The sequence below is a fragment of the Pongo abelii genome, chromosome 17, assembly GCF_028885655.2.
Source record: "Pongo abelii isolate AG06213 chromosome 17, NHGRI_mPonAbe1-v2.0_pri, whole genome shotgun sequence".
In the NCBI taxonomy this organism is placed as follows: Eukaryota; Metazoa; Chordata; class Mammalia; order Primates; family Hominidae; genus Pongo; species Pongo abelii.
In genome coordinates this window covers 37,284,562-37,311,719 of record NC_072002.2, presented here as the reverse complement: position 1 = coordinate 37,311,719, position 27,158 = coordinate 37,284,562, and the positions used below count along the sequence as shown (strand labels likewise).

At 45.8% G+C, this 27,158-nt stretch overlaps 1 long non-coding RNA gene across 1 annotated transcript; it reads left to right on the top strand.

Moving 5' to 3' along the window:
• The first annotated feature begins 86 nt into the window (after positions 1-86).
• LOC129051517 (uncharacterized) lies at positions 87-26,203 on the top strand. The gene is made up of 4 exons (XR_008515863.2): positions 87-347; positions 21,020-21,137; positions 25,356-25,454; positions 25,656-26,203. It is a non-coding gene; the product is annotated as an uncharacterized LOC129051517 (long non-coding RNA).
• The last annotated feature ends 955 nt before the right edge of the window (positions 26,204-27,158 follow it).

Below are 27,158 nucleotides of genomic sequence, written 5' to 3'. Positions count from 1 at the left end.
TATGACAACCACATATGCCCCTCACATGTCCACAAAGCTTCCTATGGGTGGTGTCCCCTGGGTGTGGAGTACCATTCGTCCCCATCCCTGCTGAGACCCACCAGCTTAGAAGAAGCCTGCAGGAGCTGGAGGATGAGACTGCAGTCCTGGAGCAGGATTCCAGGTGTGGAATCTAGCAGTAAAGTCTAACCTGGGCAGTTTGGACTTGAAGGAGCTTTTTCATCCCAGAACCTAAGACTCAGAGAAGCAGCCTGGAATTGAACACTGAAATTCCTCCCGCAACGTGCCAGTGTGGAGCTGTGGAACCCTATGAGGTCGGTGGCCACCGGCACCTCTCTCCCTGCCAGGTGAGTGGCACCTGCCTAGTGGCCTGATGGGCCCCGTGGTAGTCTCTGCTGATTCTCAGGTTGGGGTGTGACAGGCAGTCCCTGAGCTATGTGTTATCCTTGAAGAGCAACTACTCCCAGGGGCAACGAATCTTAGAGATTAAGAGTTAAACGTAGCAGCTGGGCACGGTGGCTCACGCCTGTAATCCCAGCACTTTGGGAGGCCGAGGCAGGTGGATCACCTGAAGTCGGGAGTTCAATATCAGCTTGGCCAACATGATGAAATCCTGCCTCTACTAAAAATACAAAAAATTAGCTGGGTGTGGTGGTGGGCATCTGTAATCCCAGCTACTTGGGAGGCTGAGTCAGGAGAATCGCTGGAGCCCAGAAGGCAGAGCTTGCAGTGAGCCGAGATTGCGCCACTGCACTCCAGCCTGGATGACAGGGGCAAAACTCCATCTCAAAAAAAAAAAAAAAAAAAAGAAGAAGTAAACACAGCAGCATGATTCACAACAGCCAAAACATGGGCACAACCCAAACGTCCATCCATAGATGAATGGATAAACAAAATGTGGTGTATACAAACGATGGAATACAATTCAGCCCTAAGTAGGAAGGCAATTCTGACTCATACTACAACATGGATGAACCCTGAGGACGTTACACGCAGTGAAACAAGCCAGTCACCAAAGGACAAATAGTGTATGATTCACTCATGTGAGGTCCATGGAATCATCACACTGTTGGAGACAGAATAGTGGTTGCCAGGGGCTTGGGGAAGGAGGGAATGGGGAGTTAGTGTTTAATAGGTACAGAGTTTCAGCTGGGGATATGAAAAAGTTCTAGAGATGGTTGGTGGTGATGATTGCATACAATGTCAGTGTACTTACTGCCACAGAACTATCCACTTAAAAATGGTTAAGACGGTCACTTTTATGTTATGTTTATATTGTCACTTAAAACAAAAAAAAAGGAACTGCTCGATGCAGAGACTAGAAGTCAAGCCCTGGCTCTGCTATTCACACCAGGGTGTGGTGGGTCTTGGCCAAGTTCATATCTCTCGGTCTCAGTGTCCCTGTGAAAGAGGGATCGTGACTGTACTCTCCCCACAGTGGGGAACTCTTGAGATCTGAGTATAAACCTGGGGGCACAGTGCCTGCCTGGCACATTGGGGGTACTCAGGAAGTGTGGTTATTATGGTGGTTACAGGTTTTACTATTTATTGCTTATAGAAGCGGCCCAAATGCTTCTATGGACTGTCTTTTCCCCTTCAGACACTCCCACAGAAGCATCTGGGGCACTGGCTTAACAGCAAGGTTACAGGTTAACTGACCATGAATGACCGAGATCTAGGACAGGGTGTGTGTAATTCTTCTGCGTCTTCCTGCCGGTTCAACATTCTCTCCTCCCACAAGAACCAGTTCCCAAGGGTACTCCACGCAACTTCACGTTGCCCTGCTTATCTGACCCCCAGAGGAACACTTCTTCCAGTGAAAACCTCCACAGTTCCCATTTAGACTCCTGCGGAGAGTTGCTCATTGCTGTTGACAGCAATAATAGTTCATTTTCTTTTATTTTGATTAAATAATAGCTTGATTGGAAAGTGTTTCCCGGTGCAGCAATTAATAACTGGCTAGAGTTGCCAAGGCTGGAGGTAAGGCCAAAAGCACTTCACCCAGCTAGTCACTAATTACCCAGGAAATGTTAGACCTGGAGGCTAGTCACTGCTGGTACGAACTCTGAAATTGGTAGGGAGAAAAAGGAAAAAAAGAAAAAAAGCCTAAGCAATTTCCTTTTAGGCAATGAAAAGTTTAAAAATGGAGTAGCGTGTTGCCATAGTCAACATCTCTGGCTCTGGCCTGGCCTCCACACTGGCATCCAGCGGACGGCATTTGACATGGTTTTCAGCAGGGGCAGCTGTGCCTCTCAAGTACCCATAATGAATATCTGCAGCTCCAGGCTCCCTCGGAAATCCTCAAGCCTTCACTTGTCACCTAATTTCCTCGGGAAGTGTTTCTAATTACACATTTCTTGCTGCCAGCTCCAGGTCAAGTCTTTTTGTACACAATATGCGAATTACCTAAAACCACAAAACAGTGAGGGGACTCTGGAGTGATCAAAATTGCCATGTAGTTGTTTTAACTTAGTAGTTAAGCATCCATGGGTGTAATAGGATGTCATCTGCATGAGCAAAAACAATATTAAAGGAACAGCACGTGTTTCATTCTTGAGAACTCTTTGTAGAGGTCAGAACCCATTTCAGCAAGATATCTATATAACAATAGAATTTCCAACTCTAACACATGGACTGTTTATTTTAACTACAATAGCAGGGGCTTTGTAAAGAGAGACTTGTTTTGTACTGTTACCTGGGATCTGCCATTTAGGGACCTAAATGGCAGTTTTGTTTCCTGGAAGTGAAATCATCCTTATCTTAGGACTCTCTTAGTTTAGGAAATTCTCCAAGACATAAAGCAACATTCACCAACTATTCTTAGAGAAAACTCTGAAATCCAGTTAAATTTATGTCCAGATGCTACTGTTTGGGTGTTAAGGTTTTTTTTAGAGTTGAGTAAATTGGAGGATTCTTTAGCTCTTAAAGAAGCGGCATAAATGGTTTTCTAAAAAAATGGGTTTTGACTGGACTGAGGCAACCCCCTCCCACACCCCAGTGTTTTGGAAGACTGAGCCTGTGCGGGATGGAGAGGTATGGGGGACTCTGGTTGTCTTCGTGGGGCCATGGAATTTTGCTCAAGTGAGCCCCCAGGCCATGCCCATGGACGTCCCAGAACCAGGGATGACTGGTTCTGGCACCAGCTTGCAGCTGAGGCAAGACCTGTCCTGTCTTGAGGACATTATGCTAAGTGAAGTAAGCCAGTCATGGAAAGACAAATACACTATGATTCCACTTGTATGAGGTACTTAGAGTCATCAGAATCATAGAGATAGAGCGGTGGTTGCCAGGGGCTGGGGGGAGGAGGGAAGGGGGAGTTAGTGTTTAACATACAATTTCAGTTTTACAAGATGAAAAGAGCTATGGAGATGGATGGTAGTGATGGTTGCACAACAATGTGAATGTACTTAATGCCACTCAACTAACTGTATCTTAAAAATTGCTAAGATGGTGGCGGGCTCAGGGGCTCACGCCTATAATCCCAGCACTTTGGGAGGCTGAGGTGGGCAGATCACCTGAGGTCAGGAATTCGAGACCAGCCTGGCAAACATGGTGAAACCCTGTCTCTACTAAAAATATAAAAATTAGCTAGGTGTGATGGCTAATTAGCTAGTCCCAGCTATTCAGGAGGCTGAGGCAGGAGAATCGCTTGAACCCAGGAGGCAGAGGTTGCAGTGAGCTGAGATTGCGCCACTGCACTCCAGCCTGGGCAACAGAGTGAGACTCTGTCTCACAAAATAAAATAAAAAATTGCTAAGATGGTAAATGTCATGCTATGTATATTTTACCACACAGACACATATACACACAATGGGGGAAGGAGAGAGGAACCTACCCTGACCCCATTCCCTAAGGAACTTCAGCAGGAAGTAGCAGTCACTGCAAGAAATGTCTTTTGCTCCAGGTTTCCCTCCGCCCACTGGCCCTTCCTCCTCTCAGTCTCCAAATGTTGAGTGTCCCCAGGCCAGTCCAGGACTTCTCCTGTCTACAGTCGCTTCCTAAGTATCTCATCCAATGACAAGGCTCTATGAGCTGTGACAGATTCTGTCTTCCAGAGTTGACCCCAAGAGTATCTCCCATTCTATAAGCTCTCCTCCAATATGATCTTCACACTCCTTCCACAGAGAGAACGGGTCTTCAATCTAGGCAGACTTGTGACTCTCTTGTCACCAACAGAAGGGGGTAGAGATGATGCTATGTGACTTCCAAGGCTAGGTTAGGAAAGCTGCCATGTAAGTAGTCCAACTCCCGAAGGCTGCCATACTGGAAGGAAGTCCAACCCACATGGAGAGGGCACTGTAAGTATCCCAGTTGACAGCCTGTGCTGAGGTTCCAGTGAATAACCAGCCAGATCTGTGGGTAAAGATGCTTCCAGATGATTCCAGTCCCAGCTCTCATGTTGCCTCCAATCCTTGAGTCTTGCAAACTAAAGTCCCAGAAACTGTGGAGTAGAGACTAACCATTTCTTCTGTGCCCTGCCCTGGATTACCAGCCCACCAAACTGGTGGGCAAATGAAATAGCTGGTTTAAGCTAAGTTTGGGGGTATTTTTTTTTTTTTTTGAGACAGAGTCTCACTCTGTCACCAAGCTGGAGAGCAGTGGCGCAATCTCAGCTTACTGCAACCTCTGCCTCCCTGGTTCAAGCAATTCTCCTGCCTCACCCTCCCAACTGGCTGGGACTACCGGCATGCGTCACCACACCCAGCTACGTTTTGTATTTTTTTTTTTTTTTTTGAGACAGAGTCTTGCTCTGTTGCCCAGGCTGGAGTGCAGTGGCGCGATCTTGGCTCACTGCAAGCTCCGCCTCCTGGGTTCACGCCATTCTTCTGCCTCAGCCTCCCGAGTAGCTGGGACTACAGGCGCCCGCCACCGCGCCTGGCTAATTTTCTGTATTTTCAGTAGAGACGGGGTTTCACCGTGTTAGCTAGGATGGTCTTGATCTCCTGACCTCGTGATCTGCCCGCCTCGGCCTCCCAAAGTGCAGGGATTATAGGCGTAAGCCACCGCGCCTGGCCCAAGTTTTGTATTTTTAGTAGAGACAGGGAGATTTAAGAAGCTTCTCACAGAACTTGCTCAGGTCAAGCTGATCTTAAGCTGCTCATCTCTCAGGCATCCTCATCTCAGTAAGTGATTTCATCACTTATCTGATACCCAATTGCCCAGGCCAGAAATCTACACATTGTCAGTAAGTTCTCTCTTTCCCTCAGCCTCCACTCAGTCCATCAGCAAGTCCCATGTCCTCCATCTTCAAAACATTTCCCATATAGGAGCACTTTTCACGTATTCCACGGGTTTAGCCTTAATCGAAACCACATCATCTCTCTCCTGGACACTCTACATAGTCCTCTCTGGTCTCCCTGCTTCCACTCCTGGTCTGCAGTTCCCTTCCCCACAATTAAGTCTCCAGAAGCCACAATGATCGTTTCAAGATGTCAGTTACATCACAAGCCCCAAGCCCTCCTTGCTTACCTGTCTGGTGATTGTCTGGGAATCTAGCTGGGGCTTTTGGTCAGAACATCCACATCTAGCTTCTCCGTATGGCCTGGACTTCCTCACAATATGGTGGCTGGGTTCAGAGAAGAAGCATCCCAAGAGAAAGCAAGAGAGTCCCCCAGATCCACGTTGCTTTCTAGGACTGAGCCTCGGATGTCACTTCTGCCACATTCTATTGGTTGAGGCCGTTACAAGGCGGGGGGAACACCCAGGTTCAAGGGGAGGGAACACAAATTCTACCTCTTAATGAGGCCTGCTAAGGTCACATTCTAAGAAAAGCATCTAGAATGGAATATATATTCATGCAGCCACCCTTGGAAAATACAATATACCACACCATCCAAAAAGATTTAATTCCATAAGTGACCGGGCGCAGTGGCTCATGCCTGTAATCCCAGCACTTTGGGAGGCCTAGGCTGGTGGATAGCCTGAGGTCAGGAGTTCGAGACCAGCCTGGCCAACATGGTGAAACCTCATCTCTACTAAAACTACAAAAAATAGCCGAGCATGGTGGTGTGCACCTGTAGTCTCAGCTACTTGGGAGCTGAAGCAGGAGAATCTCTTGAACCCGAGAGTTTGGAGGTTGCAGTGAGCTGAGATTGCACCACTGCACTCCAGCCTGGGCAACAGAGTAAGACTCCATCTCAAACAAACAAACAGAAGAAGATTTAACTCCATAAGAAAGAAAATCATCTATACACAAAAAATATCACAAGCACAATATAAATGCAAAAGTCAGGTTAAAGAAGCGCTAATTCCTCTTCCTTAGCTCCTCACTGAGCTCCTCCTTTGGACATTGTGGGTTGATTTCAAGCTTCAAGGGTATTTGGCTGGTAACATCTTTTATAATCCTACAGGGACAGGAAGCCAAAAATGCTCTCTCCCTCAGCTCTACCTGTAAGGTTCACTTCAGATGCTCCTTTCCACAGCCCCTCCTCACCCCCTCTTACCAGCTACTCACCCCTTCTCCCTTAGTTATTCACCTTTTAAAATCTTACCTCTCTTAAATCCCTCAAGTGTCAAGTTGTAGACCTTAAACATATACAATGCTTATATGGCAATAAAATTTTTTTTTTTTCTTTTTAAAGAAGCTGGGTGTGGTGGCTCATGCTTGTAATCCCTCGTACTCAGGAGACTGAGGTGGGAGGATGACTTGAGGCCAAGAGTTTGAGACCAGCCCAGGCAACACAGCAAAAACATCTTTGCAAAAAAAAAAAAAAGAGAGAGAGAGTATATTGAACTATAGATTTTTCAAAGGACAGGGATTTTTTAAATTAATTACTGACCCCTTTCCTGCCCTGGTCCCATTACTGTTCACGTGTATTAATTATTTAATATATGCTGGTGGAATTCACAAAGAAGTGATTGTGAACCAGGATCCAGCTCATCAATAGTTAATCCTGGAATATAGTAGGTGCTCAATTAAAACTTTTTTTTTTTTGAGATGGAGTCTTGCTCTGTCTCCCAGGCTGGAGTGCAGTGGCACAATCTTGGCTCATTGCAGTCTCCACCTCCTGGGTTCAAGCAATTCTCCTCTCTCAGCCTCCTGAGTAGCTGGGATTACAAGCGCCTACCACCATGCCTGACTAATTTTTGTATTTCAGGAGAGATGGGGTTTAACCATGATGCCCAGGCTGGTCTCGAACTCCTGACCTCAAGTAATCCACCCGCTTTGGCCTCCCAAAATGCTGGGATTACAGGCCTGAGACACTGCATGCTGCCTAAAACATGGTTTTTGTTTGGTTTGTTTGTTTTGAGAAAGAGTTTTGCTCTTGTTGCTTAGGCTGGAGTGCAATGGTGTGGTCTTGGCTCACTGCAACCTCTGCCTCCTGGGTTCAAGCTATTCTCGTGCCTCAGCCTCCTAAGTAGCTGGGATTATAGGTGCCTGCTACCACAGCCGGCTAATTTTCGTATTTTTAGTAGAGATGGGGTTTCACCGTGTTGGCCAGGCTGGTCTTGAACTCCTGACCTCACGCTATCCACCCACCTCGGCCTCCCACAGTGCTGGGAGGTGCATGACCATCGCACCTGGCCCTAAAACAAGTTTTTAATGAATGGACTGCAATCCACCAAATATGAGACACTTAAGGGAGAAGTAAGCCTAAGAGCTGATCCTTGCCTTCAGTTACTATTGACATCTTGTCCAACAACAGAAGAGATGTTACAGGCAGTCAATGATTATAAGTTACTGACGACAGTCAGCAGGATTTAGAGAGAAACCTTTCCTAAGCATGGACAGGCAAAGTCAGAAAACATAAAGGAGAAGATTGATGGTTTCTACTGCATAAAAATGAAACACTTCGGCTGGGCACAGTGGCTGACGCCTGTAATCCCAGCACTTTGGGAGGCTGAGGCGGGCGGATCACCTGAGGTCAGGAGTTTGAGACCAGCCTGGCCAACATGGAGAAACCCCATCTTTACTGAAAATACAAAATTAGCCGGGCATGGTGGCACATACCTGTAATCCCAGCTACTCAGGAAGCTAAAGCAGGAGAATCGCTTGAACCCAGGAGGCGGAGGTTGCAGTGAGCCAAGATCGTGCCATTGCACTCCAGCCTGAACAAGAAGAGCAAAACTCTGTCTAAAAGAAAAAAAAAGAAACATTTCTGGACATCAAAAAACATGGTAAATAAAATCAAGGCAAATGGCAAGCCAGGAAAAAATTGCCACTATATTAACAAAGGGTTAATAGCCTTGATATTTGAAAAGGTCTGGTAGATCAGTAAGTAAAACACAAATACTCCAAAAAATTAGGGAAAGGCTATAAATAATCAAAACAAAAAGAAAAATATAAATAGTTAATAAACATTTTTAAAAACCCTTCAACCTCATTAGCAATCATAGTACTAAACATACTAAAACCACAGGGAAAGAATATTTTTCTTTTACCAAACTGGCAGAGTATTTTTTCTTAAGATAAGGTGCAAAGTTGGCAAGACTAGGGAAACTGAAAATTGATGTTTAAAGTTGCATGTCATAGGCCGGGTGTGGTGGCTCACGCCTGTAATCCTAGCACTTTGGAGGCTGAGGCAGTCGGATCTCCTGAGGTCGGGAGTTCAAGACCAGCCTGACCAATATGAAGAAACCCCATCTCTACTAAAAATATAAAATTAGCCAGGCGTGGCGGGGCATGCCTCTAATCCCAGCTACTCAGGAGGCTGAGGCAGGAGAATCACCTGAACCCAGCAGACAGAGGTTGCAGTGAGCCAAGATCGCCATTGCACTCCAGCCTGGGCAACCAGAACGAAACTCCGTCTCAAAAAAAAAAAAAAAAAAAAAAGTTGCATGTCAGAAACCTTTAAAATTGGCATGCTCTGTGACCTGGCATTTCGACATTTTCAGATTCATGCCAAAGAATTTATTTCACAGGTCTGCCAAGATTTGTACACAAAGATGCTCCTTGAAGTATTGTTTTTAATAGCAGAAAATTGGAATTAATGTCTAGCCATTGGGACTGCTTAAATAGATCACTATAAAGCAACACTACAGAGCCAACAACTATATAGCCATTTCAAATGCTGATATGAAATAACATTTAATGAAATGGAAGTATATTTACGTTATATAGCTAATTTTAAAAAATCAGATTCTCAAGCAAATGTACAATGTCATTTTATTTTTCATCATATAGATATATACACACATATATATTCCATAAACATTAACAAGCAGATAAGCAGCCTAGAATGTTTTATACTAAAATTTTAGAATTCTGAGTGATTTTATTTTTCTTGTCTCTTTTATGTGTTTTTCAACATTCCACACTCACTTATATTACTTTTTCTATTCAAGGAAAAAAATACTATTATTTCTCTTTAGTGGTGTGGAAATTGGCCCTTAAATATAGATAGGAATGCCAGTTCGGCTGTTTCCTTTGAAAACATCTCAAGGCCCCAGGGGTGCCCATTTACAACAGCCCGTTCTCTCCTGAGAGTGGAGGGAGGGTGGGAGGAATTTTGGGGAATGTCTGTACTTGCAGTTCATCCTGCAGTCAATCTTTAAGACTGTGGGAATAGGTGCTTTGCGTTCCCTAGAACTGAAGCACATAGGTCTGGTTTGCCGTCCTTCTGTCTACAACACGTGGAAAGGTCTGGGAGTGGAGGCCTGACTTAATCTAAATGCCACACCAGCCCCATCAGGGGCATTTCTGTTTCCTAAGTGATCCGACAGATGTGCTTTATTTTCTCCCATCAGAAATAAAGGGATGATATCATCAGTTCTATACACTGCACGTGGGGGTGGTGGAGAAGTGAATGACAGCATTCTGCAGGATAGAACCAGATGGGTGTGAGAAGCTGGATGGTAAGAGGGAAACAAAGTTTACTTATCTTCTTGATTTAGCTCTCAGTTTTAGGAGGATACAGAAAAATCATGTGAAGAAACCTGTTGGGAATAGTCTCTAACACTAAAAAATAAAGCAATGGGACCGGGTACTGTGGCTCACGCCTGTAATCCCAGCACTTTGGGAGGCTGAGACGGGTGGATCATGAGGTCAGGAGATCGAGACCTCTTGGCCAGCAAGGTGAAACCCCATCTCTACTAAAATACAAAAAATTAGCCGGGCATGGTGTCACGTGCCTGTAGTCCCAGCTACTTGGGAGGATGAGGCAGGGGAATTGCTTGAACCTGGGAGGCGAAGGTTGCAGTGCACTGAGATCACGCCACTTCACTCCAGCCTGGCAACAGAGCAAGACTCTGTCTCAAAAAAAAAAAAAAAAAAAAAGCAATGACTCAATCTTCATGAATTCCTCTGACTCTATTTCCAAATATAATTCCTATATAAAACTACCCCCCTGCACTTTAGGGACCACTAAGCAACTGAATATTATAGGACAGAAAAAAGGAAGATTAACAATATGTGTTCAGATGCTTGCACCAAATATTAAACCTTGTCAGTTCACCATGGCTATACCCACGGGGGATCTGTGGGTATAAATAAAGACATTTCCTTCAACTTCAAGGTATTCGTTTTTTCCACTGTGCTATTTGCTAGAACCAAAAGATCAGGAAATGCTTCTAAATGCTCAAGTGTTTTAGCTGACTTTTTACGAGGTTTCCTTTGGATTCAGGAAGCTTTGAATGGCATAAATGGGCTCTGTACAGATGCTTCTAGAAAGTTTATGTGTGCTCATCTCAGAGATTCCCAGAGAGTGGCTACCTCCACATCCCACCTCATGGGGCCCATGACCAATGACAATAACATCAAAGGAGGCTGTAACTCTCCCTTAACTTTTGCAGGCTTGAAACCACAGAAAGCAATAAATTCAATGACACATACGATCGGCATCTTTCCCGTGCCAGCAGCCACGGCTGTGAGCCGCCAGGGACCCAGTTGTGTTAGAGACCTTGACCTCATGGAGTTGGCAGCTGGGAGTGAGAATGGAGCTAAGGTGGGAACTGCTAACAGGCTTCTGGATATTTCTGTTCTTATTTTATTCTTGGATGACAGAGGAAAATGATTTTAAACAACCTGTTTGATAAAACCATTGGCGTATTTAATGGAATGCCCTCTACAAATGCTAAAGGGAAATTTAATCCCACAAAGCCTCCCAACTCTCTCCCCTTCTAAATACAGTCGCATGTCCTACAGCTACCCCACAAATCTCTCTCCTCTTTTCCTCCACAATCTCCCAAATTCACTCCCAACCCAGCCTCTGACTTCTCTCTCTCTCCTTTTTCTCATCCTTTTCCAGTGGATGGGTCCTTCTTCCTCCAGCAACTCTCTCTTCTTTCCTGTAAATCAAGTCAGGTCAATCTTGGCCCTTTTCATTTTCCTCCTTTCCTTCAACCCCACAAACGCAGGCACAGCATCTACCAAGAAAGACCGACTTCTTATTCAGTGCGGGAACTCAGCCGGTTATATACAGTTAAGTGATTCCACAAATGCGCAACCTGAAGCAGAGAGGGTAAGCAACTTACCCAAGGCCACACAGCCTGGAAGTAGCAGAACCAGTCTTCAAACTTCCTGATTTCAAAGCTTGGGCTGTTTCCAAAGTGCAGGGGAAGCCCTCAGGGAGGGTTCTGGGTGGATGAGGAACAGAATTAAGCCCTGTTTACCGACCGCCACGTCCTCTCATACTCAGGGGGCGGATGCCCTTCCACGCCCAAGACAGGAAACAGCCTTTCTCCCGGGAAGCTCCCTACTGTCTGCGCCTCAGGAAAATTGTCCATCCCCATATCTTGGAAAAAAGCTTTGTTGCTCCCAGAGGCCTGCACAGGAGCGTCCACGCTGGCTTCCTGTGAATGGAGCCCCTGGAGTTGCGGGAGGCATTTTGCCCCTGGCTGCACAGTTGCTTTATTTCTCATGACGCTTTTTTGAAGGCCTTGAGGGGAAGAACTGCAGCATCCGCTCTTGGTTCACAGCCCTGCCGAGGTTCAAAGCCCACGGTTTCTCACTGACGCTTCAGGCAGGGCCAATCAATACCCTAAGCTTCAAACTCATGCTGTGTAAGGAACCTGTAAGAACTGACACCTCTGGGTTGCAGTGAGCCGAGGTCACGCCACTGCGCTCCAGCCCAGGCGAGAGCGAGGGAGGGAGACTCCGTTTCAAAAAAAAAAAAAAAGAATGGACTCCTCTGGTAGTTGCAAGTGTTTCAAAGGCTCTGAGAAAAGAGTGTCCCAAATAGATATGTAAATACATTACCATCTTCTCAAGAAGTTACTGTTATGTAAAGTTCAAAAAACAACCACTTTAAGAGGTAATTGATGGGGTTCAGAACATGCTACCCTAACCTATGGCACCTTGGTATTTGAGAGAACAGCTCTGAAGACAGGCACACAGAAGAATCTAAACAAACAGGTCCTGCTGGGTTCCCTTCAGTTTATTCCCATTGGATCACATCCTTTTCCCTTCCAGTCCTATTTCTTTACAACTGTCCACTTTTCATTAAACTAAAAGTAACAATGCACAAGTTTAACCATTTCTTTGGGTCTTAAAGGCTGAAGGCTCCCGTGTCATGTAAAACTTACAATGAATTAAATTTGTATGCCTTTTCTCTCCCTTTTTCTATTTTCTTTCTTTCTTTCTTTCTTTTTGAGACAGAATCTCGCTGTGTCACCCAGGCTGGAGTGCAATGGCATGATCTTGGCTCACTGCAACCTCTGCCTCCCGGGTTCGAGCGATTCTTGTGCCTCAACCTCCCGAGTAGCTGGGACTACAGATACGTGTCACCACGCCCAGCTAATTTTTGTATTTTTGGTAGACGAGGTTTCACCATGTTAGCCAGGCTGGTCTCAAACTCCTGACCTCAAGTGATCCGCCCGCCTTAGCCTGCCAAATCTTTTTGATATGAAGTCTCACTCTGTCGCCCAGGCTGGAGTGCAGTGGTGCGATCTTGGCTCACTGCAACCTCCACCTCGTGGGCTCAAGCAATTCTCCTGCCGCAGTCTCCCAAGTAGCTAGGATGACAGGTGTGTGCCACGACGCCTGGGTAAGCAAATATATATATATTTTTTCTTTCTTGGGACAGGGTCTCACTCTGTCACTCAGGCTGGAGTGCAGTGGTGCAATCATAGCTCACTGCAGTCTTGACCTCCTAGGCTCAAGCAATCCTCCCACCGCAGGCCCTCAAATAGCTAGGATTACAAGCGTGTGCCACCATGCCTAAATGATTTTTTAAATTTTTTGTAGAGATAGTGGTCTTATTATATTGTCCAGGCTAGTCTCAAACTCCTGGCCTCAAGCGACCCTCCCTCCTGATCCTCCTTCTTTGGCCTCCCAAAGCGCTAGGATCACAGGCATGAGTCACCATGCCTGGTTCCTTTTCTCTTGCTAATCTCTCTTTTGTATATAGGGGTTCTCATGTATGAACCTTGCAATGGGTAAAGAAAAGAAATCTGGCCAGGCGCTGTGGCTCACGCCTGTAATCCCAGCACTTTGGGAGGCCGAGGCGGGCAGATCACCTGAGGTCGGGAGTTCCAGACCAGCCTGACCAATGTGGAGAGACACCGTCTCTACTAAAAATACAAAATTAGCCGGACGTGGTGGTGCACACCTGTTATCCCAGCTACTCATGAGGCTGAGGCAGGAGAATTGCTTGAACCCGGGAGGTGGAGGTTGTGGTGAGCCGAGATCACGCTATTGCCCCCTAGCCTAGGCAACAAGAGTGAAACTCCGTCTCAAAAAAAAAAAAAAAAAAAAAAAAAAGGAAAGAAATCTTCCCTCAGCTATAGAACGTATGAGGCATTTTGGTGAGTATGGGACAAAAGAACAGGAAGAGAAGAGACTTCAAAATTTCTGAAGAAACAATTCTGGGCTAGAGGGCACAGTGGCTTCTCCTCTGCCCGTCTCTAGGTAGGCCTCCCTGGTTTTGCTGGGGCCTCCAGAGTCAGAACTCCACTTTCCCATGGCCAAACGTCCACAGCCACTTCCTAGCCTGCCCCCTGCCCCCTGCCCCTGGGAGCTGGTGGCCAACGTGAAGGCCACCTACAGTGAGAAAAGTAATCCTACATCTCTGGACCAAAGGAGGTTTTCGATGAGTGAAATTCCATGTGCTTGGGGTTTGAATAAGCCTGGACCTCCTAATTCATTTTTAATATTCATCTCTGATCTGCTTTTAGCATAGTGACCAAACAATAGTCAACTGGTTCACCAAAACCAGAATGGACAGGTGTTTTCTGGAAGCCTCCTCCTAGGCTCTTAAAAAAATATAAATCAACAAAGTGTATATATAGTGAAAACATGATTTGACAACATATTCCCTAGACATAGGTGAAAAATTTGAAAAAATCAAAATAAGATTTTAGAAAGAAGCACATTTGCTTTAAATGAGTGAAACTCTATGTGCTTGGGGTTTGAATAAGCCTGAGCTTCATACTTCATTTTTCATACTTGTCTTTGATCTGCCTTTAGCGTAACAATCAATCAACAAACTTTGGACTGACTACTTGAAGAACCATGGTGGGACAAACCGCGCTAGATTCATTATCTCCCTACCAGAATTGTAGGGGGAAAAACAACATTCTTTCTAGCTTAGTGTTCAGAAGAAATCCCCTTATCAATTTATGTCGGTTTTAGCAATTTAGACTCTATTAAAATGTGGAGCAGCAAAAGACTGAAACCTCAGAATAAGGAGCTGGCCAGGCAGGGTGGCTTATCCCTGTAATCCCGGGACTTTAGGAGGCCAAGGTGAGCAGGTAGCTTGAGCCCAGGAGTTCAAGACCAGCCTGGGCAACATGGTGAAACTCCATCTCTACAAAAAAAAAAAATTTTTTTTTTTTTTTTAGTTAGCTAGGTGTGGTGGCACGCCTGTAATCCCACCTATTCGGCAGGCTGAGGTGGGAGGATCATCTGAGCCTGGGAGGTTGAGGCTACAGCGAGCTGAGATTGCGCCACTGCATTCCAGCCTGAGTGACAGAGTGAGAATGTGTCTCAACAACAACAACAATAAATTTTTTTAAAAAAGAATAAAGAGCTGAGAACAGCCTTTCTAGAAACTCAAGAATTAGTATGCTAAAACGATGTGTCAAAACTGTGGTCTTTTTGTATTTTTAGTAGAGATGGGGTTTCACCATGTTGGCCAGGCTGGTCTCAAACTCTTGACCTCGGGTGATCCACCCACCTCAGCCTCCCAAAGTGCTGGGATTACAGGCGTAAACCAAGGCGGGCGCCTGTAATCCCAGCTACTCCGGAGGCTAAGGCAGGACTTGAATCTGGGAGGCAGAAGTTGCAGTGAGCCAAGATTGCGCCATTGCACTTCAGCCTGGGAGACAAGAGCGAAACTCCGTCTCAAAACAAAACAAAACAAAACAAAAAAACCTGTGATCTTCCTAGAAACTCTCAAGAAAACCCTGTCTTCACAGGAACTGTCCAGTCATTTCCCTTCAAGTGCTTGAGAGTGAACCCCAGAACAGGAACAGCATCAACTGCCTTGTGTCTCTGGTTCCTTTTCCTGAGGAAATCACGCTGTTGTTAGCAAGTGTCTGTATGTTGTGAAGTTCTTACAGCTTATCAAAAGCTCTTCATTAAGAGAAATGTGTGCCAGCAGGCATAGCAATAAAAAGCCTCAGACAGACAGACACACACCCTTCAGAAATTCAGAACATTCATGCCTATGTCAACAAGATTTCAGATAAGGACAAACCTAAGAATCCAAGCCTCATGTTCTACTCACCCTCACCTCATCTGCCTCTGCCTGCACTGTATTTTCATGCATTTTAATTTTCTTCTTTTTTTTTTTTTTTGAGACAGAGTCTCACTCTGTCACCCAGGCTGGAGTGCAGAGGCATGATCTCGGCTCACTGCAAGCTCCGCCTCCCGGGTTCATGCCATTCTCCTGCCTCAGCCTCCCAAGTAGCTGGGATTACAGGCGCCCGCCACCACGCCTGGCTAATTTTTTGTATTTTTAGTAGAGATGGGGTTTCACCATGTTAGCCAGGATGGTCTTGATCTCCTGACCTCGTGATCCACCCGCCTCGGCCTCTCAAAGTGCTGGGATTACAGGCATGAGCCACCGCACCCCCGCTGCATTTTAATTATTATTATTATTATTATTATTTTGAGACAGAGTTTCACTCTTGTTGCCCAGGCTGGAGTGCAATGGCACAATCTCGGCTCTCTGCAACCTTCACCTCCTGGGTTCAACCGATTCTCTTGTCTCAGCCTTCTGAGTCTCTGGGATCACAGGCATGTACCACCATGCCTGGCTAATTTTGTATTTTTAGTAGAGACGGGGTTTCTCCATGTTGGTCAGGCTGGTCTTGAACTCCTTACCTCAGGTGATCCGCTCGCCTCGGCCTCTTGCCTCGGCCTCCCAAAGAGCTGGGGTTATAGGTATGAGCCACCACACCTGGCCTTCATGCATTTTTATTAGGTAGCCAACCATCATCCCAATTTGTATCTACCTTGGCATTGCCCTAGGAAATACAGTTTCTAATTTGTAGAATAAAAACATTTTTCCTGTATTACTGGACTGTGAATTGCAATAACTTAATTAAGGTATAAAAGATCTATGACAGCCAGGCACAGTGGCTCACACCTATAATCCCAGCATTTTGGGAGGCCAAGGTGGGCAGATCACTTGAGGTCAGGAGTTCAAGACCAGCCTGGCCAACATGGTGAAACCCTGTCTCTACTAAAAATACAAAAATTAGCTGGGCATGGTGGCATGTGCCTGTAATCCCAGCTATCTGGGAGGCTGAGGCAGGAGAATTGCTTGAACCTGGGAGGTGGAGGTTGCAATGAGCCAAGATCTCACCACTGCACTCCAATATGGGCAACAGAGCAAGACTGTCTCCAAAAAAACAAACAAACAAACAAAAAAAACACTGGGCGCAGTGGCTCACGCCTGTAATCCCAACACTTTGGGAGGCTGAGGCGGGCGGATCATGAGGTCAGGAAATCGAGACCACAGTGAAACCCCGTCTCTACTAAAATACAAAAAATTAGCCAGGCGTGGTGGCGGGCACCTGTAGTCCCAGCTACTCGGGAGGCTGAGGCAGGAGAATGGTGTCAACCCGGGAGGGGGAGCTTGCAGTGAGCCGAGATTGCACCACTGCACTCCAGCCTAGGTGACAGAGGGAGACTCTGTCTCAAAAATAATAATAATAAAAATAAAAAAATTAAAAGAGAAAAATATCTATCATATGTAGTTTTTAAAAATCACATTTGGAACGAACATAATGATTTACTTTAGGCGCCGTGAATATGTTGACCCCAATGTTTACATGAATTACACAGCAGGTTTATCTTGATCATGGGTCTTATCATGACTCCTGCAGATTTATTGACTCTTAGTGGAGCTGATGGATCAATTCTTCTAAAGTTGACTCCAGAGACCACTCTACTACTGATTCACTTCTAATGTTTTGGTAAATATGATTCAAAAATATTCTAGTCTATCATTCATGATGTATTTAAGTGAATCTCTATTATGTTTGGTAACAATTTTTAGAAAAGAAAAAAAATGAATAAATAAAAAGGAATTTATCAAAGTATAGGGAGAAAAAGAGAAAATTTTAGACAAACTTTTCCCTTGGATTTGGTTACTTGAAAGAACCCAAGCCTGTGAATTTGGTTCCTTCTCCACATAAAATAGGTGCTCTCATTCCCCTTCTTAGGAACAAGTCTGGGTTGTTTGCCCAAGGGTGGCTGGTGACAGTTCCTTGTATTAGGCCAAGGCATTGGTGGCCTTTGGTCAAAAGAGCTGGGCGGGGAACTGAGGCCAGAGTACACGGAAACCCAGTGCTTGAACAGCAGTGAGTCAGAAGTGGGTAAACTATGGAAGTTGAGGGCCCAGAAATACCAGAGTGCTAAGCAAAGACAGGAAGGCAGAGTCCGGGCACCTGTCAGCTAAGGCACTTGGTTAGAGTTGAAGCACTAAATCAAGACATGGTTAAACAGCTGGGCATGGTGGCTCATGCCTGTAATCCCAGCACTTTGAGAGGCCAAGGCAAGAGGATGGCAATTTGGGAAGCTGAGGCAGGAGGATCTCTTAAGCCGGGGGCAATATAGGGAGACCCTTTCTCTACAAAAAATAAATTTAAAAAATTATTAATAGATGGGTAGGGTGGCACGTGCCTGTAGTCCTAGCTACCCAGGAGGCTAAGGTGGGAGGATTGCTTAAATCCAGAAGGTTGAGATTGCAGTGAGTGAGAACCTGTTTCAAAAAAAAGAAAAGAAGATGGCTGGGCGCGATGGCTCATGCCTGTAATCTCAGCACTTTGGGAGGCCAATGCGGGTGGATCATGAGGTTAGGAGTTCAAGACCAGCCTGGCCAAGATGGTGAAACCCCGTCTCAAAATACAAAAATTAGCCGGGCGTGGTGGCAAATTTCTGTAATCCCAGCTACTCAGAAGGCTAAGGCAGAGAATTGCTTGAACCGGGAGGTGGAGGTTGCAGTGAGCCGAGATCGTGCCATTGCACTCCAGCCTGGGCGACAGTGCGAGACTCCATCTCAAAAAAAAAAAAAAAAAAAAGAAAAGAAAAGAAGGGGCCTTTGCTCATTTGACTTCCTCCCCTCCGTTTTGCGCCTTCCACTAATGCACATTCTCTTTTTTCCGTGCTTATTCAAAACGTGCTCCTCTTATAAAGTGATGGCCACACGCTCTGTGTTTCACAAAGCTGACTCTCAGCCACAGCTGTTCTCCCTTTTTTTGATTTACACTAGGTACCATCTGTAAAACTCATTTAGGACTTAACCTCATGATGTCTTTTTACGTTGTTGGAACTGCTGTTCCATGTGTCTTGCTTCTCCAAGCCAGACTATAAGCTCCTTGAGGGTAGAGCTTGACCAACAGGAAGAGAGGCCACATTTCCAGCAGTAAGGCTTCCTCACCCAGGATAGACCCTCTGCCCTGCGGTTTGTTACATTTTCCTGAATAGAGACAGGATTGTTCCCAGAGTCTGAGGTGGGGGTTGAATCTTCAGGATTAAGTGGTCCCAGCATAGCCTAGTTGGGGAGTATGGGCATAAGTTCCTGGTGGTGCTTTCTGACTATATACCCTCTTACCATTTTGTTCTCCAATTCTCTTTTAATTTTTATTTATTTACTTTTTTTTGAGACGGAGTCTGCTCTGTTGCCCAGGCTGGAGTGCAATGGTACGACCTCAGCTCACTGCAACCTCCACCTACCAGGTTCAAGCGATTCTCCCACCTCAGACTCCCAAGTAGCTGAGGTTACAGGCACCCGTCATCATGCCCAGCTAATTTTTGTATTTTTGAGGAGATGGGGTTCCACCATGTTGGCCAGGCTGGTTTTGAACTCCTGAATTCAGGTGATCCACCTGCCTCAGCCTCCCAATTGCCGGGATTACAGGTGTGAGCCACCGTGACTGGCCTCCAATTTTTTTTTTTTTTTTTTTGAGACGGAGTTTTGTTCTTGCTGCCCAGGCTGGAGTACAGTAGCACAATCTCAGCTCACTGGAACCTCTGCCTCCTGGGTTCAAGCAATTCTCCTGCCTCAGCCTCCTGAGTAGCTGGGACTACAGGCACGCACCACCACGCCAATGCTACTTTTTGTATTTTTGGTAGAGAAGGGGTTTCACCATGTTAGCCAGGACGGTCTCAATCTCCCGACCTCGTGATCCACCCACCTCGGCCTCCCGAAGTGCTGGGGTTACAGGTGTGAGCCACTGCACCGGGCATTTTTTTTTTTTTTTTTGAGACAGAGTCTTGCTCAGCCACCCAGGCTGGAGTGCAGGGATGTGATCTCGGCTCACTGTGACCACCATCTCCCAGGTTCAAGCGATTCGCCTGTCTTGTCTTAGCCTCCTGAGTAGCTGGGATTACAGGTGCCCACCATCATGCCCGGCTAATTTTTATATTTTTAGTAGAGACAGGGTTTCACCATGTTGGCCAGGCTGGTCTTGAGCTCCTGACCTCAGGTGACCCACCTGCCTCGGCCTCCCAAAGTGCTGGGATTACAGGCGTGAGCTACCACACCCACACCCAGCCAATGACTTGACTCTTGAATCTTGACAAGCCTCTACTCAGCCCATCTTTAGCTTTCTTGACCTACTTTTTTTTCTTTTTCTTTTTTCTTTCTTTCTTTCTTTTCTTTTTTCTTTTTTTGAGACGGGGTCTCACTCAGTTGCCCAGGCTGGAATACAGTGGCATGCTCATAGTTCACTGCAGCCTCGACCTTCTGGACTCAGAGGATCCTCCTGCCTTGACCTCCCAAAGCACTGGGATTATAGGCATGAGGGACCCCAGTGCCCAGCCTCTCCATCCACTTATTCATCTTTTTTTTTTTTTTTTTGAGAAGGAGTCTTGCTCTGTCACCCAGGCTGGAGTGCAGTGATGCAATCCCGGCTCACTGCAACCTCTGCCTTCTGGGTTCAAGTGATTCTCCTGCCTCAGCCTCCCAAGTAGCTGGGATTACAGGCACCTGCCACCACGCCCAGCTCATTTTTGTATTTTAATAGAGACAGGGTTTCCCCATGTTGGCCAGGCTCGTCTCGAACTCCTGACCTCAAGTGACCTGCCTGCCTCGGCCTCCCAAAGTGCTGGGATTACAGGTGTGAGCCACCATGCCTGGCCTATTATTCATCCTTTACTGTGCATCCTCCCTGTGCATGGAGCATCTGCTTTCAAGATCAGGTGAACAGATGGGCTCCCCCCATGGCTGCCTTGGCAGTTTGGTTTTCTTACATCTGTACTGTTCAGTTGGGGCATTGCTGGCATCGGGGCCAGAGCGGGGGCAGTTCTATGTCCTTGGATTAAAGGACTTTTAACATCCCTGGTTCCCACCACTCACTGAGAACCAACATTGCCACCCATGAGTACAACAAGCAAAAATGTCCCCATAAATGTCCATATGGGCCCTAGGGAAGGTGAACCACACCCAGCCGAGTCACCTGCTCTTAATGCTGCCTCCCTGCCCTGCTCCCCAAAATACACACACACTTTCTCCCTAAAGGGGATTGCTTGTGCCCCTACCAATAGACAGTTTCTTTTTTGAAAGCTTGTCATATCTTTAAGTCATTCTTCCTTTTAGCATTTTTGTTTTGCCTTAGAATGAGTATTACACTAAAAAATATTTTGTTTTGTTTCATTTTATTTAGTTTTTATTTTTGTTTCTTGAGACAGGGTCCTGCTCTGTCACCCAGGCTGGAGTACAGTGGTGCAAGCAATGCTCACTACAACCTCAGCCTGCTGGCCTCAAGCAATCCTCCTGCCTCAGCTTCCTGAGTAGCTGGGACTACAGGTGAGTGCCAACACGCCTGGCTAATGTTTATGTTTTTTTATTTTTTATTTTTTATGGAGATGGGGTTTCACCACGTTGCCCAGGCTGGTTTCAAACTCCCGAGCTAAAGCGATCTTCCCACCTCAGCTTCCCAAAGTGCTGGAATTACAGGCATGAGCCACTGCACCCTGCTGCATTTTACTTGCCATTATGGGAAATGTCAAACACACACACAAATAAAGACAGGAATATAATGGACTCCTGTGAATCTATCAACTGGTTTCAACAATGATCAACTCATAGACAATCCTGTTTTTCTTTTCCCTTCTTTCTTTCTTATTTTTTGTTAGAGACAGATCTCACTATGTTGCCTGAGTTAGAGTGCGGTGGCTTCTGACTAGCACAATCACAGTGCACTGCAGCCTCGAACTCCTGGGCTCAAGTGATGCTCTTGCCTCAGCCTCCCAAGTAGCTGGGACCACAGGTGTGCACCACCATACCGGCTGACAATCCTGTTTTCTCTATACTCCCACCTAGCTATCCTCAGCTCCTTTTCTGCTGCCACTAGATAATTTTGAAGCAAATGATAGACATTATATCATCAAATGCACGTACCTTTTGGATAAACTTTCTGATATCTTTTTTGTTTGTTTGCTTTTTTAGACAGAATCTTGCTCTCTCACCCCCGCTGGAGTGCAGTGGCGCAATCTCCACCTTCCAGTGCTGCTCGCTTGCAACCTCCACCTCTCAGACTCAAGCAATCCTCCCATCTCAGCCTCCAAAGTAGCTGGGACTATAGGTGTGCACCACTACACCTGACTAATTTTGGTATTTTTCATAGAGATGGGGTTTCGCCATGTTGCCCAGGCTGGTCTTGAAATCCTGGCCTCAAGCCCTCCTCCTGCCTCAGCCTCCCAAAGTGCTGGGATTACAGGCATGAGCCACTGGGCCCAGCCAAACTTTCTGATATCTTTTTGCTTTTTTAAATCAACAAAGGTTAAGGTGAAACACTTAACCCTTCCTTGCTTCCTTTACTTGCTTAACAGCCTAGACCCCTCCCTTCCATATCACCCACACCTGCCTCCTGGGTTGCCAGACTTGACTCCAGGGTTGGACCCACCTTCCTTTTTTCCTTTACCTTCTGACAAAAATGCTAGGACAAGTTCAGGATTTACCAGATGCTCTGTGTTTTTGGCAGAAGGAGACTTTCAGCAGCTGTTTGGATCATGCAAGTTTTGTTACTATTCTGTGTTTCATCTGTGCTAGTTTGGTGATCTATATGAGGCAATTGGCATTCACATCTCTCTCGGGTGGAGCGAAATATAGTTTAACACCACCCGAATAGCACGTCTGTTTCCACCCCTCCTCGGGTTCCCTGGAAAGCTCTCTCCCAGGCTGGGAGCTCTGAGTCCATGATTTCACCAATCCTCCTCTTTCCTTGCCTGTCTTGCAGATTGGAAAAAAAGATATGTCCTTCTGCTGATGAACTGATGGGAGTTACAGTTCCCATCCCAGTACTTAAGGAAACCAAAGAGATGGCTTTTCAGTTTTGTCTATAGAACTATTTTGCAAATGAGGAGAAAATGTGTTGGGTCGGTTAATGGCTGAGTGCTAATATGCACAGAAAATTGAAACACTGGGCTCTGCCGGATTGGTTCTTAAAGGATTAGCATGATCAAGTCGGGCGTCCTACTTTCTTCCTTCCTCCCCCTCCTTGGGGTGCCTTTGCTGGCTATTTGATTGCCTGCTGGTTAGAACTGACTGACCCTGCTGACTTTGGGGCAGCTCTCTGAAAACAAATTGATGAACCGTATCAACACTAAGCCTGACCCGAAGCGGTGCTAAGAGCCAAGCCATTGATGCTGAGGGTCCCTGGCTCTTCAGTTTATGCTGGGAGCCATGACCTTGACCTGGATTGCAGTTTTTGAGCCAGTTCTCTCCATGAATCCTAGCTTCTCTCTTTTTTCCTCCCAAATGTAACTCCCCTCTGGCTCTACCTCTAGATGGGTGTTTAAAAAGAGTGTAGACTTGAATGAAGAAGAAATAGTCTGGATGACCCCTGGATACTCAAGCTGCACATGGCTCCTGTGGAAAGAAGGAGATGTTCAATGCTCATAGGTAGCACCCCAAAGGAATGCTTAGATCCTTCTATTCAATTAGCAGGTGACCTGTTGTTTACAAACATCTCAGCAGAAGTCTTCTATCCAAATTCCACTCCTAAAAAGGGGACATAATTTTCACTGCTTTATCTTCCTTTGTACTTGTAACATGAACCCCAGATTAGAAGGTGCAGTGGTAGGCTGGGCACGGTGTCTCATGCCTGTAATCCCAACACTTTGGGAGGCCGAGGCGGGCAGATCACCTGAGGTCGGGATCACGGCACTACACTCTAGCCTGGAACACGAGAGCAAAACTCCACCTCAAAAAAAAAAAAGGGGGGGAGGTGCTGGGCACCGTGGCTCACGCCTGTAATCCCAACACTCTGGGAGGCTGAGACAGGTTGATCACAAGGTCAGGAGATTGAGGCCATCCTGGCTAACACAGTGAAACCCTGTCTCTACTAAAAATACAAAAAAATTAGCCAGGCCTGGTGGCAGGCACCTGTAGTCCCAGCTACTCGGGAGGCTGAGGCAGGAGAATGGCATGAACCTGGGAGGTGGAGCTTGCAGTGAGCCGAGATCATGCCACAGCACTCCAGCCTGGGCAACAGAGTGAGACTCTGTCTCAAAAAAAAAAAAAAAAATTAGCTGGGCATGGTGGTACACGCCTGTAGTCCCAGCTATTTAGGAGTAAGGAGGGAGGATTGCTTGAGCCCAGGAGTTTGAGAATGCAGTGAGCTATGATCGTGCCACTGCACTCCAGCCTAGGTGACAGAGTAAGACTCTGTCTCAAAGTAAACACACACGCACACACACACACACACACACACACACACACTGGAGCAATCCCACTCCAAATCATTGACGCCTACTACAAAAATACAAAAGGTCACAATAAAACCAATGGGTAGGCCGGGTGCGACGGCTCACGCCTGTAATCCCAGCACTTTGAGAGGCCGACGGGGTCAGATCACCTGAGGTCAGGAGTTCGAGATCAGTCTGGCCAACATGGTGAAACCCCGTCTCTACTAAAAATACAAAAAATTAGCCAGGTGTGGTGGTAGGCACCTGTAATCCCAGCTACTCGGGAGGCTGAGGCAGGAGAATCACTTGAACCCAGGAGGCGGAGGTTGCAGTGAGCCGAGATTGCGCCATTGCACTCCAGCCTGGGTAACAAGAGAAAAACTCTGTCTCAAAAGAAAAAGAAAAAGAAAACCAATGGGTATCCCAAATAAATCAAAACAGATACCTAATCACAGCCTTCTCTGGAATTCATAACTCATCACTCACATAACAGGGATTTCCTTTTCTTTTTTCCTTCCTTCCTTTCCTTTTCTTTCTCTTTCTTTCTTTCTTTCTTTCTTTCTTTCCTTCTTTCTTTCTTTCTTCTTTCCTTCCTTCCTTCCTTCCTTCCTTCCTTCCTTCCTTCCTTTCTTCCTTTCTTTCTTTTGAGATGGAGTCTCACTCTGTCACCCAGGCTGGAGTGCAGTGACACAATCTGGGCTCACTGCAACCTCCACTTGCCAGGTTCAAGCGATTCTCCTGCCTCAGCCTCCTGAATAGCTGGGATTACAGGAGCCCGCCACTATGCCCAGCTAATATTTGTATTTTTAGTAGAGACGAGGTTTCACCATGTTGGCCAGGCTGGTCTCAAACTCCTGACCTCAGGCGACCCACCCACCCTCGGCCTCCCAAAGTGCTGGGATCACAGGTGTGAGCCACCGTGCCCAGCCAACATAACAGGGATTTCTAAGTGTGATGGTTAATTTTAGGTGTCAACTTGAATGAATTGAGAAATATCTAGAGAGGTGGTAAAGCATTATTTTGGATGTGTTGGTGAGGTGTTTCCAGAGGAGACTGGATTGTGAGTTGGTGAACTGAGCGGAGAAGATCTGCTCTCAGTGTGGGCAGGCAACGTTCAATCGGCTGGTGGACCACAGAGAACAGAAAGGCAGAGGGAAGGCAGAGTCTCATGCTCTCTGCTGGAGCTGGGACGGCCTTCTCCTCTTGCCCTTGGACAGCAGGACTCCAGGCTCCCTGGCCTTTGGACTCTGGGACTTACACCAGCACCTTTCTCCACCAGCCCCTAGTTCTCAGGTCTTTGGCCATGGACTGAGAGTTATACCATTGGCTTCCCCAGTTCTTAGGCTTCGGACTTGGGCAAAGCCACACTACCATCATCCCCAGGTCTCCAGCTTCCAGATGGCCTGTCATGGGACTTCTCAGCTTCCATAATCACGTGAGCCAATTCCTTTCATAAATCCCCTCTCATATCTCTATGTATCCTATTGGATCCATCTGTCTGGAGAACACTGACTCATCTAAAGCATCTTAAAAATAAGAATATATATATATTTTAAAAAGGAATATATATGTGTATACACACACACGTATATATATATATATATATATATATATTTTTTTTTTTTTTTTTCGACAGGATCTTCCTCTGCCACCCAGGCTGGAGTGCAGTGGCGCCATTATGACTCACTGCAGGCTTGACCTCCTGGGCTCAAGCAATACTCCTGCCTTGGCCTCCTGAGTAGCTGGGACTACAGGCACATGCCACCACCCCTGGCTAAAAATATACACATATTCTTAAAAATGATTATTCAGCCATGACTTGCAATTTATAAACAACAAGAACAAAGCTTATCTTTACAATAATCATTTTATTAATCGTCCATTGCCACTCCTTTGGTCAGAGTTTCTCTAAGTGGTAGCTGCTTTTCTCACTCCTATTCTTTAATATAGCAAAAGAAGAAGACTTCAAATGAAGTTAATATGAAACCAGAGACAGTGAAGAGAGAGAACCAGAGGTTGAGAAGAGGAAATACCAACTTCTTTTGGGATGATGTTACTTCCTTTTTCAAGACAAAAAAAAAAAACCAGTCTTTTCATGTTGGATTGTCAAGACATAAATTGTAGTGTGGTTCCTAAATGTCTGATAATAGGGAAATCATTTAATAAATTATAGTACTGTCAAACAATGAAGTATCATGAGCCAATTAAAATGAATTTTTTAGGTTGGGTGCAGTGGCTCACGCCTGTAATCCCAGCACTTTGAGAGGCTGAGGCAGGTGGATCGCTTGAGGTCAGGAGTTTGAGTTCAGCCTGGCCAACGTGGTGAAACTCTGTCTCTACTAAAAATACAAAAGTTAGCTGGGTGTGGTGGTGCGTGCTTGTAATCCCAGCTACTCAGAAGGCTGAGGCAGGAGAATCTCTTTAACCTGGGAGGCGGAGGTTGCAGTGAACTGAGATGGCACCAGGGCTCTCCAGCCTGGGCAACAGAGACTCTGTCTCAAAATAATAATAATAATAATAAATTTTTAATGGGGAACATTTTAGTGTGAAGAAATCCATAAGATAAAGTGATAAATGATAAAAATCAGAATATAAAACTGTATGTGTGATATGATTACAAGGTTGTTTTATACACACACACAAGATAGGCATTGCAGTATTAACAGAGGTTATCATCAGATGTTGAAGTTATGGCTTTAAAAACATGAATTATTATACTTTTTATTTTCCAAATATTTATATGGGCATTTATTATTTTTATAATAAAAGTTGGATATAAAATAATAAAGGGTTTTCATATTGTGGTTGAACTATAAATTAGAGTTACTGAAGATTACAGGTTCCAAAAATAAACATGTGGTTTTAATAGTCCTGTCTCTTTGTGAATAGAAATACAATTTTTCGGTCGGGCGTGGTGGCTTACGCCTGTAATCCCAACACACTGGGAGGCTGAGGCGGGTGGATCATGAGGTCAGGAGTTCAAGACCAGTCCAGCCAACATGGTGAAAACCCGTCTTTACTAAAAATACAAAAATTAGCCAGTCGTGGTGGTGCGTGCCTATAATCCCAGCTACTTGGGAAGCTGAGACAGGAGAATTTCTTGAACCCGGGAGGCGGAGGTTGTGGTGAGCCGAGATCA